The sequence below is a fragment of the Chiloscyllium plagiosum genome, chromosome 11, assembly GCF_004010195.1.
Source record: "Chiloscyllium plagiosum isolate BGI_BamShark_2017 chromosome 11, ASM401019v2, whole genome shotgun sequence".
Classification (NCBI taxonomy): domain Eukaryota; kingdom Metazoa; phylum Chordata; class Chondrichthyes; order Orectolobiformes; family Hemiscylliidae; genus Chiloscyllium; species Chiloscyllium plagiosum.
Window position 1 is genome coordinate 15,099,216 of NC_057720.1, and position 14,963 is coordinate 15,114,178.

General features: G+C 43.4%; 1 protein-coding gene across 1 annotated transcript in view; it reads left to right on the forward strand.

The window, feature by feature from the left end:
- Nucleotides 1–11,375: 11,375 nt before the first annotated feature.
- Nucleotides 11,376–14,963, forward strand: part of LOC122554162 (volume-regulated anion channel subunit LRRC8D-like) — an 80,487-nt gene continuing 76,899 nt past the window's right edge. The window contains exon 1 of the mRNA XM_043698745.1: nucleotides 11,376–11,451. The gene's annotated coding sequence lies outside the window, so the exon portion shown is untranslated. The remainder of the gene's footprint in view (nucleotides 11,452–14,963) is intronic.

The window sequence follows — 14,963 nt, forward strand, 5'->3', positions numbered from 1 at the left end:
GATGACTAAAGAAATTGAGGATTTGGCTAAGAAAAAGAAGGAAGCATATGTAAGGTATAGACAGGATAGATCGAGTGAATCCTTAGAAGAGTATAAAGGCAGTAGGAGTATACTTAAGAGGGAAATCAGGAGGGAAAAAAAGGGACATGAAATAGCTTTGGCAAATGGAATTAAGGAGAATCCAAAAGGTTTTAACAAATACATGAAGGACAAAAGGGTAACTACGGAGAGAATACAGCCCCTCAAAGATCAGCAAGGCGGCCTTTGTGTGGAGCCGCAGAAAATGGTGGAGATACTAAACAAGTATTTTACATCCGTATTTACTGTGGAAAAGGATAAGGAAGATATAGAATGTAGGGAAATAGATGGTGACACCTTGCAAAAGGTCCATTTTACAGCGGAGGAAGTGCTAGATGTCTTGAAACGCATAAAGATGGGTAACTCCCCAGGACCTGATCAGGTGTATCCGAGAACTCTGTGGGAAGCTAGAGAAGTGATTGCTGGGCCTTTTGCTGAGATATTTGTTTCTTCGATAGTCACAGGTGAGGTGCTGGAAGACTGGATGTTGGCTAACGTGGTGCCACTGTTTAAGAAGGGTGGTAAGGACAAGCCAGTGAACTATAGACCAGTGAGCCTGACGTCAGTGGTGGGCAAGTTGTTGGAGGGAATCCTGAGGGACAGGATGTACATGTATTTAGAAAGGCAAGGACTGATTAGGAATAGTCAACATGGCTTTGTGCGTGGGAAATCATGTCTCACAAACTTGATTGAGTTTTTTAAAGAAGTAGCAAAGAGGATTGATGAGGGCAGAGCAGTAGATGTAATCTATATGGACTTCAGTGAGGTTCAACAAGGTTTCCCATGGGAGACTAGTTAGCAAGCTTAGATCTCATGGAATACAGGGAGAACTAGCCATTTGGATACAGAACAGTCTCAAAGGTTGAAGATAGAGGGTAGTGGTGGAGGGTTGTTTTTCACACTGGCCTGTGACCAGTGGAGTGTCACAAGGATCAGTGCTGGGTCCTCGGCATTTTGTCATTTATATAAATGATTTGGATGCGAGCATAAGAGGTACAGTTAGTAAGTTTGCAGAAGACACCAAAATTGGAGGTGTCGTGGACAGCGAAGAAGGTTACTCAGATTACAACAGGATCTGGACCAGATGGGCCAATGGGCTGAGAAGTGGCAGATGGAGTTTAATTCAGATAAATGCGAGGTGCTGCATTTTGGGAAATCAAATCTTAGCAGGACTTATACACTTAATGGTAAGGTCCTGGAGAGTGTTGCTGAACAAAGAGACTTTGGAGTGCAGGTTCATAGCTCCTTGAAAGTGAAGTCGCAGGAAGACAGGATAGTGAAGAAGGTGTTTGGTATGCTTTCCCTTATTGGTTAGAGTATTGAGTACAGGAGGTGGGAGGTCATGTTGTGGCTGTACAGGACATTGGTTCGGCCACTGTTGGAATATTGCGTGCAATTCTGATCTCCTCTCTATTGGAAAGATGTTGTGAAACTTGAAAGGGTTCCGAAAAGATTTCACAAGAATGTTGTCAGGGTTGGAGGATTTGAGCTATAGGGAGAGGCTGTACAGGCTGGGACTGTTTTCCCCGGAGCATCAGAGGCTGAGGGATGACCTTATAGAGGTTTACAAAATTGGAGGGGCATGGATAGGATAAATAGGCAAAGTCTTTTCCTGGGGTCGGGGAATCCAGAACTAGAGGGCATAGGTTTAGGGTGAGAGGGGAAAGATATAAAAGAGACCTAAGGGGCAACTTTTTCACACAGAGAGTGGTACGTGTATGGAATGTGCTGCCAGAGCAAGTGGTGGAGGCTGGTACAATTGCAACATTTAAAAGGCATTTGCATGGTTATATGAATAGGAAGGGTTTAGAGGGATATGGTCTGGGTGCTGGCAGGTGGGACTAGTTGGGTTGGGATATCTGGTCGGCATGGACGGGTTGGACCGAATGGTCTGTTTCCATGCTGTACACCTCTGTGACTATGACTCTATGAATGTATTTGTAAGCTTCTTCGCTTTTCAGATCACTAGAACTGGAACTTGGATAGATGTGATGGACAATTCCCATTCTCCAATTAACTGAACGATATATATTCCACATTCATGCAATCAAAGCAAGGTACTGCTGATGTTGGAAGTCTGAAATAAAATCAAAAATTGCTGGAAAAACTGTGCATGTTTGGTAGCTTCTGTGGACCAAGGTACAAATTAGTCTACTATGAATTTTCTTCAGAATTACTCCAGAAAAAATAGTTTTATATTGAATTGTATTGATGATTGATTAATTCATTCTGATGCTGATTGTGTCACTGTAATTCCAGCTACCCATTGTATAATTTGATCTGTAAGAACAGAAAGAATTTTCAAGACAGAACTGGTTTTCAACAAATCAACTTAAATGTTCCTGAACAAAAACAGAAATTTCTCAGACGCAGGATCACTGGACCCAAAACGTTTACTCTGATTTTGAATTGAATTTATTGTCACATGTACCGAGGCACAGTGAAAATCTTTGTCTTGCGAGCAATACAGGCAGGTCAGAGTTAAGTAGCATAGATAGTAAATGATAGGTAAACAGCGGCAAAAACAAAAACACAGGTACAGGCAAATGTTAAGAGTTTGTGAGTCCATTCAGTTGGGTAGAAACTGTTGTGAAACCGGCTGGTGCGTGTGTTCAGGCTTCTGAACCTTCTTCCCGATGGTAGAGGTTGTAGAAAAACATTGCCAGGGTGGGATGGATCTTTGAGAATCTGGCAGCCTTTCCCTGACAGCTGGCCTGGTAGATGGATTCTATAGATGGGAGGTTGGCCTTTGTGATTGTCCAGGCCGAATTCACCACTCTCTGTAACCGTCTCCGATCTTGAATAGTACAGTTGCCATACCAGGTAGTGATACATCCAGACAGAATGCTCTCGATGGCACGCCTATAAAAGTTGGCAAGGGTATTCGTCAGCATGCCAAATTTCCTCAACTGCCTGAGGAAGAAGGGATGTTATTGGACCTTTGTAACCAGTGCATCCACATGAAGAGCCCAAGAAACTTGTTGTGGATGACCACTCCCAGGCGCTTGACACTCTCCACTTGTTCCACCTCTGTGCTGTTAATGTGTAGGGGGGGATGTGTAACATGCCGCCAAAAGTCATTAATGAGTTCCTTGGTTTTGCTGACATTGAGACCAAGGTTGTTCTCAGTGCACCATTTTTTCCAGATTTTCCACCTCCCATCTGTAGTCTGTTTCGTCACTATCTGAGATTCAACTGACTATGGTGGTGTCATCAGCGAACTTGTAAATGACATTAGTCTGGTATTTGGTGACACAGTCATGGGTATACAGTAAGTACAGTAGGGGGCTGAGTATGCACCCCTGGGGGACTCCAGTGTTGAGTGTTAGTGAGGATGAAATATTGTCCCCAATCTTCACTGATTATGGCCTGTAGGTCAGGAAACTAAGGATCCAGTTGCAGAGAGGGGGGCTTAGTCCAAGATCACTGAGTTTAGTAATCAGTCTCGAGGGGATAATAGTGTTGAAGGCTGAACTGTAGTCAATGAGTAGGGTTCTTACCTAGCAGTTCTTGGTGTCAAGATATTCTAGAGAGGAGTAAAGGGCAAGTGGTATGGCATCTGATGTGGATCTGTTGGTCCAATAGGCAAATTGAGTGGGTCAAGAGTAGTGGGGAGGCTGGAGTTGATTAATGCCATGACCAGCCTTTCAAAGCACTTCATGACCACTGAAGTTAGGGCCACTGGGTGGTAGTCATTGAGACATGCTGCATGAGCCTTCTTAGGCACAAGGATGACGTTGGCCCTCTTGAAACAGGCAGGGACAGTGGCCTACTGCAGGGAGAGGTTGAAGATGTCCGAGAAGACCTCTGCCAGTTGATCTGTGCATGCTCTGAGTGCACACGGCCTGGTACTCCATCTGGTCCCATTGCTTTCCTTGGATTCGCATGAAGGAAAACTGATCTGACCTCTGATGCAGTGACTGTTGGGATAGGTTCGTCAGGACTTGTCGGAATAGGTGTTACCTCTCCACTGAAATTCTGCTCAAAGCGAGCATAGAAAGCATGGGGACAATCTGGGAGGGATGTGTCTTCATCTGCTATCTTACACTGTCTCTTTTTAGAAGCTGTGATGTAATTCAGTCCTTGCTATAGTCGCTGGGTGCCTGTAGGGGTTTCTAGTTTGGATTAGTATTGGTCCTTGGCTGTCTTAATGACTCTGCAAAGGTCAGACTTGGATTCCTTATATTTGAGTGGGTCTCCTAATCTGAAGGCCCCAGGTTCTGTTTGTCTTGATTCATCCAGGGTTTCCTGTTGGGGAGCACTTGGATTGACTTCCTCGGTATGCAGTCCTCTACGCACTTGCTGATAAAGTCTGTGACGGTGGTGGCGTACTCACCCAAGGTACCTGTGGACTGTTTGAATGTGGCCCAATCAACATTCCAGATAGCACTGGAGGTGATCCTCTGCCTCCTCCGACCAGTGCTGGACTTGTATCCACGGAGATGGGGGTTTTCTGCTTGAACTTTTGCCTGTAAGCCAGGAGAAGAAACACGGCATTGTGGTCGGAGTTTTGAAATGAGGACGGGGGATGGAGCGGGAGACATCTTTCACAGTGGTGTAGCAGTGGTCTAAAATGTTCGGGCCCCTGGTAGAGCAGGTAATGTTCTGGTGGTACTTGGGCACACCTTCCTTAGATTGGCTTGCTTGAAGTCACCAGTCCCAGATGCTGCCAGACAATTCAGCAATTTGTTTTTGTTTCTGATTTACAGAATCTGCAATTCTTTTGGTTTCTAAACGTTCCTAATGTAGTCAAAACATATGAAATTTATTCTTTATGTTACATTTGGTACTTATTTTATACTTGAGGTCAGAAAAATAAGAGAACAAATTGTACTCCAAAGCATCCAGTGTGTTCTGCAGTTAGTTCTCCTCTAATGGTTCAGTTGATGACTGCCACACTAACAACACCACCTCAGAATTTGATTTTTGGTCTATTTCTCACCTCTGTTGGATGGGCAGCATATATGATATGGTAAAGTAGTTTTAGAATAAGAAAATGGACATGAGGCTTACTTCTGAAAGGGCACAATAGGGTAAGCTCCACTTTGTGGGGAGTTCAAAATTGAGCATCACAGCAGGAGCAAGCTACTCAACCCCTTCCAATCTGTTCATCATACAATGGGATCAAAGCTGATCTCCATCTACTTGCCATGAATTCATACCCTAACCTGTTGCAAACATCAGTCCTTCTCCGATTTAAAATTTATAAGTGAGCTAATGTCAATTACTTATTATAGTTCAGAATTTTATACTTCTACCATCCTATGTGTGGATATCTTTCCTAATTTTGAGATTATCTCCTCCTGTACTTGACATCCCCCCCAATGGGTAGAAATGTCTCTTCCCACCCTATCAATCCCTTTCAGAATCTTAACCACAATCAAATCACCCCTAACGTCCTAGATTTGATCAAGTACAAGCCTAATTTATTCAATTCTTTCCTCATTAGCTAAGTCTTGAAGCCCTGTTAGCATTTTGATGAATTTACACTGTACTCCTTCCAAGAACAATTCCTTCTAAGAGGGAATGCTCTGAACTGTACTTGTTACTCTAAATGCGGTGTGACCAAGATTTGGTACATGAACAAAATTTTCTTTTTAATCTTTTATAAAGAGCTGGAATATGTTTATATTGTTTATAACTTTTTAAAAAATACCTGACTATGTTTTAGTTTTTTGTGTACATGCGCCCCTATTTAACTTTGGATCACCACTGTCCTTGTTTTTGCTATTTAAAAATACTCCTCTATCGTTTTAGACTGGTCGTAAAATGGATGACCTCATGCGTTCCTGCCTGAAATCCATCTGCCATAGTTACACCCACTCAATTGCTCAATGTCTCCTTGACATGTTATGCTCCTGTCTGCACTACTTGCTATATCAGCAACCTTTGTGTCTCATTGCCAATCTTGGGTAATTAGGTTATTAGATACAATTTAGACAGTACAAGTCAAAATTCTAAACAGGTATATTTCTTCGCATAAGGTTGCAATATTGAACATACTACTAAATGGAGTTCTTGAGGCTAAAAAGGTTTCAGAAGAGCATTGAATGGAGAAAGGATATGGTGATAAGCTGTTCTTTATTTTCATCCATGCAATATGGGCATCCTCGCAAACCCAGCATTTGTTGCCCATCCCAAATTGGAGAGGCGATGACCTAGTGGGATTATCACTGGACTGTTAATCCAGAAACCTAGATAATGTCCTGGGGACCCAGAGTCGAATCCTGCCACAGCAGATTGTGGAATGTGAAATCAATTAAAAATAAAATCTAGAGATAACAGTCTAATGAATCTGTTATCTATTGTCAGAAAGACTCATCTGGTTCACTACCATCCTTACCTGGTCTGGCCTACATGTGACTTCACACCCACAGCAATGTGATTGACTCTCAACAACCCTCTGGGCACTTAGGGGTGGACAATAAAAGCCTTATCCTATGAAGGAATAAAAAAATTACCTGGAAAAAGTGGTGGTGATCTGCTGCCTTGAACCATTGCAATTCATTTTGTGTAGGTACAGCCACAGTGCTGTCAGGAATGGAATTCCAGGATTCTGAATCACTGACACTGTACTGGTAATTCCACTTCAGGGTGTAATGTGTGCCTTTAAAAGGAACTTGCAAATGATGATATTTCACTGCCTGCTTATCTTGTCTTTGAAGTGGTTGAGATCATGGGTTTAGAAAGTACTCTCTTGGGAAGCAAAGTCAGTTGCTACACACTTCTGCCACTGCATTCCTGGTGAAGGGAGTAAATGTTTAAGGTGTTGGATGCGGTGCCAATAATTGGGTTGTTTGGTTCTTGTGTTGAACTTCTTCTGTGTTGTTTGATCTTCACTGTTCCAGACACTCAACACACTACTGATATGTTGCTTGTAGATGGTGGACTCTTCTTATTTTGGGGAGTCAGGAGGTGAGGTATTTGCCACAGAATTCCAATACCCTAACCTTCTTCAGGGCTTATGCCCGAAAAGTCGATTCTCCTGCTCCTTGGATGCTGCCTGACCTGCTGCGCTTTTCCAGCAACACATTTTTCAGCTCTGATCTCCAGCATCTGCAGTCCTCACTTTCTCCTGTCCCTAGTTGTCCTTGAGAGGGTGGTGGTGAGCTGCCTTATTGAACCGCTGCAGTTCACCTGCTTTGGTTGACCCACAAGGAAATTCCAGGATTTTGACCCCCAACAATGATGTAATAGTGATGTATTTCCAAGTCAGAATGGTGAGTGACATGGAGGGGAACTTTAAGGTAGTGGTGTTCCCATGTATCTGCTTCCATTGTCCTTCTAGATGGAAATTGTCATGGGTTTGGAAGATGCTGTCTGAGGATCTTTGGTGAATTTCTGCAGTGCATCTTGTAGATCGTACACACTGCTGTTACTGAGGATCAGTGTTGGAAGGAATGGATATCAGTGGATGTGGTGCCAATCAAGTGGGCTGCTTTGTCCTGGATGGTGCCAAGCTTTTTGAGTGTTGTTGGGGCTGCAGTCATCCAGATAAGTGAAGAGTATTCCATCATAATCCTGACTTGTTCCTTGTAGATAGTGGACAGGCTTTTGGTGGGGGGTGGTGAGGAGGTGAGTTACCTGCCGTAGTATTCCTAGTCTGTGACCTGCTTTTGTAGCCGCTGTGTCTATGTGGTGTGTCCAGTTGAGTTTCTGGTCAATGGTAACCCCCTGAATGGTGTCCAGGTCTTGCTAGGTGTGGATGTGGACTGCATCAGTATCTGAGGAGTTATGAATGATGCTGAAGCTTTATGCAATCACCAGTAAACCTCTCTACTCTGACTTTTGAACGAGAGCCTGTTGAAGGAGCAGTTGAGGGTGGTAGGGCTTAGGACACTGCTCTGAGCTGCAGCAAGCAGAGCGGAGGTTAATGTGAAGCAACGCACAGCAGCATTGACCTTTAGAGACATATGGTTTGTTTCTGCACTGTAACTAGCATGTGGCATGACAATTTAATAAATTACGTCGCTTTCACTGCAGAAACACACAACTTAGCCTAAATGGTCTGTTAGCCTTTAATCCTCTACACAGCTGCCTTTCACAGTAGTAATTTAATCCTACATGTTTTCTCCCTTGTGTACCTGTTTAGTTTATGTACCTAATTTAATGCTTTTCACCTTGGCCATTTTAGTGGGGGAAGTTTCAATTCTAAACACACTCAAGGCAAACAGGTTTCTACGGAATTCTTTACCGGTGACCAACTCATCTTTAAGACCCTTAGTTTTGTACCCCTTTCCACTGCTACATTGAGGCTCCATATCGAGCCTATTAAACCTTATCATCATTTTAAAAGCCAACCTATCCAGCCTTTCCTGATAGTAACTTCCTTGTGGGTAACACCACAATAAACTGCACACATGACGAATGGACATTATATTAGTCTTGATCCTGAATGTGCCCATCTCACATACATTGGCAACTCTCATTGTCTAGGCCGATGCATGACATTAACCCTCATTGTTATTTAGAAAGTATTTAAATATGTCCTTGCACATGGCAGACTAAGGGCCAAGTGCTGGAAAATGGGTGCTGGGTTTTGAATAGAATTATAGAATCCCTACAGTATGGAAGCAGGCCATTCGGCCCATTAAGTCCACAATGACCTTCCAAAGAGCATCCACACCCAAGCCCCTCCCCTCCAATCCCAGTAACCCTGCGTTTCCCATGGATAATCCACGTAGCCTACACATCCCTGGGTTGTTAGGTGGTTGTTTCTGAATGGCGCAGATTAGATGGGCCAAAGGGCTTTTTTTTCCCCCCTGCGTTGCAAACCTCTGTGACTTTATTAAACACGATGCGTTTGAAGTCACGTTGAGCGAGATACAGTCCCTGAAATCCCCAGACGAGGTGGTGGGGCCAGAGTCTCAGTTTCAAAGTATTTACTTTTCGTGAATCTCTTCCAGTCAAGAACTGTAACTTCATTCTGGTTTCGAACAGTCGAGTTGCGGTCTTGAGCCTCCTGTTATCCGTGTGTAAATGTGGGCTCAGGGAAATTATTTGTCAGACACCCTCTCAGGGTGCTTGGGGAGGGGAAAGGCGAAGTTACCATTGCTAATCATTTGGCAAAGCCAGTGAGAGAGAGAGGAATCGTGAGCAGGAGTTAACGCAGCACTCGGTACCAATTCACAACACGGACTGGAGTTAGAAACTGACGAAGGGCAAAAGATGGAGCAGTTTGTGGGAATGTGGTACGTCCTACAATGCACCGTTTCATTTCTACTCCGCTTCATTTCCAGTCCGGATTTCACAGGCTGATTCCCACTCGGGGAACCTTTAGAATCACCGGCCCCCGATTGAATTTCTTCGAACTCTCTCGAAGGATTAAAACTCAAATCGTCTAATCGCATTGGGTTAGCCCGCAGTTGTTGTGCCTTTTATCAGTCGTGTTGGATCGCATCTGGCGGTTTTGTTTTGTAAGATTAAAAAAAAGTGTTCCCCTTGAGAGGGAAATCCTTGCCAGGTCACACGGAAACATAGTGGCGGCACTTATGAAGATCTCCCAGGTTGGTCAGGGATTTGCACAATTTGTGTACAGTTGTATTTATTTAGTTTTTTTTATTTAAAGACATACAGGCAATTTGGATGTAAATAAGGCTCTTCCGTTTGGAGAAAATGGACAATAGAGTTGTTTGCAATTATCAATGTTAAGGCGTTTTAAAAAAAATGAAATTAAGCTTATGAGGTAACGCTGAGGCAATGACTCAGTGGCGTGTTGTGTGTGTATAAACCTGCATTGGTTAGGGGCTTCCAGGCCTGATTATTAACTTCGAGCTCCATCTCCTTTACATGTTGCCACTGTCAGCTTAAATATCTCTGTATGCATTTTATTTTGCGTTATCCTTACTGGCCGGCCTGTGCAATGAGCTTTCCTTATCCCTCGTACTCTAGTGTAAAGCACCCCTCCCGTTTACAATGCTGGGAATCATGATGGAAAATGGGTGTTATTTAATTGGCTGTAGAATTATTATCCCAAGTGCACTGACCGAAGTTTTGGTACCAATCCCTCGTTAATAGGGCCCCCTCCCCTCCTCCGGCTGATCCGTTATCCAGTAATTCGTCTCATGACCTAACCACTCCGTCCAAGTAGAATAACACAAGGGGATTGCATTAGACGGCTCCTCTGATGTTCACGCATCCGAGTGAAAGGTGAATGACACGCTCACCTAAAAATGAACGTTGGGGGGGAAATAGCCACGATTTGGAGGAGCCCGTGTTGGACAAAGTTTAAAAATTACACAACAGCCAGGTTCCAAATAAACCTGTTGGATTATAAACTATATATATATATATAAAATAGATTTGACAGTCTGAGCCCTGGGGGCGATGGTGTCGAACAGTCTCAATCTAAACACTCAACAGCGGCAGCCAACATCCGCCCTGAGCAATTTGAGTCTTTGTGTATCTTGTTATTGTCATCAGCGAACAAACATCGTGGCAGCGGGGGGAGAGAGAGAACGCATGTTCCTTTTAACTTCTGGTGCATTTCAATAATATTGCCTTGAATATTGAAAGCATTTTGTGTGTGTAAGAGAGAGGTGGTTATTGCAATCTATCTCTGCACATAAAGTTGATTATTTGTTCCCTCAAGAAACATTTGCCTTGGGGGTGGGGGGAGAGTATGGGGTAAATAACACAATGCCCCTTGCATTACACGCAGCCCCAGTTTGCTACAGTAACTAGCCACTGCACTGGAAAATACTGCTTTCTACTCAGAACGCTTTCCTCGCTCTCTTTGAGATTACACCAAACGTGGCAGAAGCCGGTCGGTTCCGACTGAAACAGGTTCTGACTAGTCAAACCGCGCCTGCCAGCCAATCCGAGAATTGAGCCTTTAAAAAAAATATATAAAAAAACACAATCCCCCCCCTCCCCATTCAAAGAAAAAAAGTACAACTTGGGACTCGAAAGGAAAGAAAAGCTCAATAATGGTTCCGACCTAGAAATAAAACAGATTTCAGCAATAATTAGAAAAAAAAATGTTTATGAAAGTGGTGCCTCTTTGTGTCACGTTAGATAATAAGGAAGCGCGTGTGTTTTATATAAAATCTCCCCCACAGTTGCTTAATGCGCTTTAGTGATTTTTGTCTGTGTGAATAGGAAGTAAACAGGGACTCAGCGTCATAAAAAGCGGCGGCAGCAGCTGCAAGAGAAAGGGGCGAGAATGGATTTAGTCACCCGCCTCCTCTTGGCTCTCTCACACGGGAGGGGAGCGCTCCGCTCCGGGTAGAGAGAGAGAGAGAGAGAGAGACTTCATTCACTCCCTCCCTCCCTCAGAGCACACACAGGGGGGGAGAGTGAGAGAGGGACGCGGGGGGGAAACCGATAGAGAGACAGCGACAACTCCTCGCCACTGCCCTGCCCGGCCACTCGGTAAGTACATGGCCAAGACTGCAGAGAAATGTTTGCTGTAGCCGTCTCTGTCTATTGTGGTTCCATTGCAGCATCAAAGCCGGCTGGCTCCACCGCTCATCTTAAACTGTTAGTCTACCAGCCCCTTTCATAGCTTTTTGGGGGACGTGTGTTTGGGGACTGGAAGTCTGGACAAGGGAGGTGGGAAAGGGAGAGAAGAAGCTCTGCTTTTAGATGGGGATTGAGTTTCAGTGTCTGTTCATGGCGGTTGTAGCAATGTGGATGGAGCCTGCAGTGAGCTTGATACCGCTCTCTCTCTCTCCAGTAGCTTTCACAGTCACATTTTAACCAATCGAGCGGGGATTACAGTCTGACCTAAAGAGCGAATTGCATCATATTTTGCTGATTAAGGAGAAAAAGTGTCAGCCGGTTTAATGCAGTTGAGTTTTGATGAGGTTTCGCTTTTTTTTTAAACTTGACTTTCGTCGAGTTTTTTAAGGTAGGAAATTTTTGGGGGTGAAATTTCAGGCTTAGGGTAGAATGACATTGAGTACTTGAAGTGGTTTTGGTTTTGTATCACCACCGGGTAGCGTTAACTTGCAACTTTTTGACAAAATGTACATTAATCCGTATTACTATCGCAAAAAGAAACAATTTGCCAGACCCATGCAAAACTTAGGGTGGCGAATTGTGTGTTCTCAAGTTGAGAAGTTGTTACAATATAGTCCTGACCAGTTTATTTTCCTCGGATTTTTTTTCCTCTTAAGGCTGAGACAATGTCTTGCCTTCATGATGTGAAACTTAACATCTTCAAGTATTCCTGTACGTTCAATGATGTACAATAGCCACATTGTAATTCAGTTACTTGGTAGCACGTGTGGCTGGTTATGGGGCTGAGAATTCACGACTCTTGGAAAAATTGAGAAGCGCAAGGAAAAAACTTGATCAGGAAGTCACTTGGCCTCATTGAACTTTGCCAAAATACTTAATTCGCACCACCTAACATCCAATGCTGTACAGGACAGGAGACTTTGCAAATACAGAAGGCTGCCATTTGTCTGATGGTGATATTTTGGATGAGATATTTGACTTGTAGGTTACTCTTTCAAATGCCTACTTGTTGAAATAAACCTCTTACAGTTTCCATCACTGCTTCCTTAGAAAGTCTCATCCACATTGTAATAGTTGGGCCCTGTGCAGTTATTTCTTAAGGTCGATCATTGGAGGCTTCTTTTGAGGAGAAAGTGAGGTCTGCAGATGCTGGAGATCAGAGCTGGAAATGTGTTGCTGGAAAAGCGCAGCAGGTCAGACAGCATCCAGGGAACAGGAGAATCGACGGTTCGGGCATAAGCCCTTCTTCAGGAATCGGGCATAAGCCTGACCTGCTGCGCTTTTCCAGCAACACATTTCCAGCATTGGAGGCTTCTCCCAATAAAGCCAGTGATCCTGTACGCTGTTTAATAACCTTCTCAATCATCCTGCCACCAGCAGAGATTTGTGGCATTTAATATTTTGGATATATTAAAGGTAGGCCCTTCAACATTCACTGCTCAGGCTTGGGAGAAAGTGAGGACTGCAAATGATGGAAGTTTGAGTCAAAAAGTGTGATGCTGGAAAAGCACAGCTGGTCAGGCAGCATTCCGAGAAACAGGAGAGTCGACTATTCGAGTTTAAGGTCGTCATCAGGAATGCCGACTCTCCTGCTCCTTGGATGCTGCTTCACTGGCTGTGCTTTTCCAGCATCACACTCTTTGACTCTGATCTCCAGCATCTGCAGTTCTCATTTTCAACTGTCCAGTTGTAGGTTTGTCTCATCATTCCATGTACATCATACTGTTTCTATTTTGGGATGGCTGTTCTTTTACATTTTATAACTGTTTAAAATTGTGTTGCCTAAATTGTGACAAAATGACAATTACAGTATATCAACTGTGCTGTTCTGACTAGGTAACATAATCTCTTATTTAAAAACCAGGAATCACAAAGCACACAACAGCTCTTTTTTAGCCTCTGGGAATAACAGACAAGTCTACATTTCAGACTTGAGCCTTGCTTCAATATGGTGAAGCAAGGGATTAACAGGCTCATTTACAATCTAAAGGGAAAAGCAGGTAGCAGAAAATAACAGAGGAAAGTCGTCATCTGAATGATTGAGAGCTGATGCAACATGTCTGTTAAGCAGTGGGGAGAAGAGGTAGATAAACAAAGAATATGTAAATAAGGCAAGTTATTGAGAGGCTTATTTCCCCAAGGAGAAAGGAAAAAATAATGAAAAGTGCAAGACTAGGGAAGCCTACGTATCAGGATTGGAACTGAAATCATCAATAAAGTGCATTTTTGTTTTCCAACTCCAAAAGGGAGGGAACAGATTCCTGCTGCTTGCTCTCCCTGCTCACGTCCACCAGCATTTTCCTCTTGAGAGGTCCTTTTTTTTTTCTTCTCTCTCCCCATTAGCAATAAACTCTTTCTTCCAGACATTGATCTACTTAAAATTGTCAGTAATTTTTCCTTTTCATAAATAAATGGAGGGTCTTGTTCAGATTCCTAGGCACTAAAAGTAAAATTTTAATTAGGCATTTTAAAAATATTATTCTCCATATTGCCATGATATTGAAAGTGATGGAACTATGCACCTTCCTTTGAATATTCAGTTCCCTTCATTCTAGAAAAAGGTTATTCCTCCTCCTAATATGCAAAGTTTTAATTTTGTTAATACTTAGTTCAATATACCCCAGGACCTGATCAGGTGTACCCTAGAACTCTGTGGGAAGCTGGAGAAGTGATTGATGGGCCTCTTGCTGAGATATTTGTATCATTGATAGTCACAAGTGAGGTTGGCTAATGTGGTGCCATTGTTTAAGAAGGGTGGTAAGGACAAGCCAGGGAACTATAGACCAGTGAGCCTGACGTCAGTGGTGGGCAAGTTGTTGGAGGGAATCCTGAGGGACAGGATGTACATGTACTTGGAAAGGCAAGGACTGATTAGGGATAGTCAACATGGCTTTGTGTGTGGGAAATCATGTCTCACAAACTTGATTGAGTTTTTTGAAGAAGTAACAAAGGGGGATTGATATGGGCAGAGTGGTAGATGTGATCTATATGGACTTCAGTAAGGTGTCTGTGACCAGTGGAGTGACACAAGGATCAGTGCTGGGTTCACTACTTTTCGTCACTTATATAAATGATTTGGATGTGAACACAGGGAGGTATTAGTTAGTAAGTTTGCAGATGACGCCAAAATTGGAGGTGTAGTGGACAGCGAAGACAGCAACAGGATCTTGATCAGATGGGCCAATGGGCTGAGAAGTGGCAGATGGAGTTTAATTTGGATAAATGCGAGGTGCTGCATTTTGGGAAAGCAAATCTTAGCAGTACTTATACACTTAATGGTAAGGTCCTAGGGAGTGTTGCTGAACAAAGAGACCTTGGAATGCAGGGTTCATAGCTCCTTGAAAGTGGAGTCGCAGGTAGATAGGATAGTGAAAAAGGCGTTTGGTATGCTGTCCTTTATTGGTCAGAGTATTGAGTACAGG